We start from the raw sequence: 1004 nt of genomic DNA, 5'->3' as shown, positions 1-1004 counted from the left end.
TGGGCACCATCATGGGATGGGCGGGAGGTCTCATCATCGGGGGCCCAGGCATCATTGGCATGTGCCCTCCCATAGGCGGCCTCATTCCAGGAGCAGGTCCCACTGGCATCATCCCAGGAGGAGGAGGGCCCATCGTTGGTATCATGGGAGGGGGCCCCCCGTGCTTGGTGCTGGCATCATACCGGGGCGAGGAGGACCCGGGAGACTAGGGGAGGTGGAATCATGGCCCCCGCAGGAGGAGGAGCAGAGAATGGAGTAGGAGGAATCTTTCCTTGCTGAAATGCAGCAGTTGTTTTGTCCATCAGGCTCTGGGCTTGCTCTTCCATCCATTTCTGATAGTAGTCTTCCACATTCTCTTTGTATTTCCTACCACTGCAATGCGTCTTTCTCACAGATGGAGAGTCATGGGTGAGGTATGTGTCGTCGTAGTCACAATAAAACTTGGGCATTTTGCTCTGCAGGCCGTTGGCCACTCTGTCTCTTTGGGAATTTTCTGCATAGACAAGCATGTCATCTGTGAACAAAGATTCATTTTTTCCTTCCCAGTCTTTAAATTCCTTCTATTTCCTCTTCTTTTTTAGTGGCATGAGCTAGGGCCTCCATTATGATGTTGAAAGAGTTCAAGAGAGGACATCATTGCCTTTTTTCTACTAGAGCCATTGGCTTTTCATTATTAACCTTGCATCATGCAACTGTGCTATAGTTGCTTATTAGTTCCAGAAATTTTTTGTTGTTTTTTGAAATTTTCTACATTGACAATTGTGTCATCTGTAGATGAAGATAGGTGTTTTTTTTCTTAATTCCCATCTGTATACCTTTGATTTCCTTCTCTAATTTATTGAATTGCTGGGGTTTCCAGTACAGTGATAAATAGGAGTTTGAGAGGGGGCATCTTTGCCTCATTCCTGATCTTAACAGGAAAGCATCTAGTTCCTCATTATTTGCATTGTTTCCTAATAGAGATGGCAGAGAATTGTTACAATTTCTGCCTTAAATAGTTGGTA

The 1004-nt window shown here is 45.3% G+C and overlaps 1 pseudogene; it reads right to left on the bottom strand.

Moving 5' to 3' along the window:
* Positions 1-7: 7 nt before the first annotated feature.
* Positions 8-449, bottom strand: LOC115284629 (annotated as a pseudogene).
* Positions 450-1004: the final 555 nt, after the last annotated feature.

The sequence above is a fragment of the Suricata suricatta genome, unplaced genomic scaffold, assembly GCF_006229205.1.
Source record: "Suricata suricatta isolate VVHF042 unplaced genomic scaffold, meerkat_22Aug2017_6uvM2_HiC HiC_scaffold_12993, whole genome shotgun sequence".
Lineage (NCBI taxonomy): Eukaryota > Metazoa > Chordata > Mammalia > Carnivora > Herpestidae > Suricata > Suricata suricatta.
The sequence above is the reverse complement of the archived record's forward strand: the minus strand, read 5'-3'. Positions and strand labels throughout refer to the sequence as shown.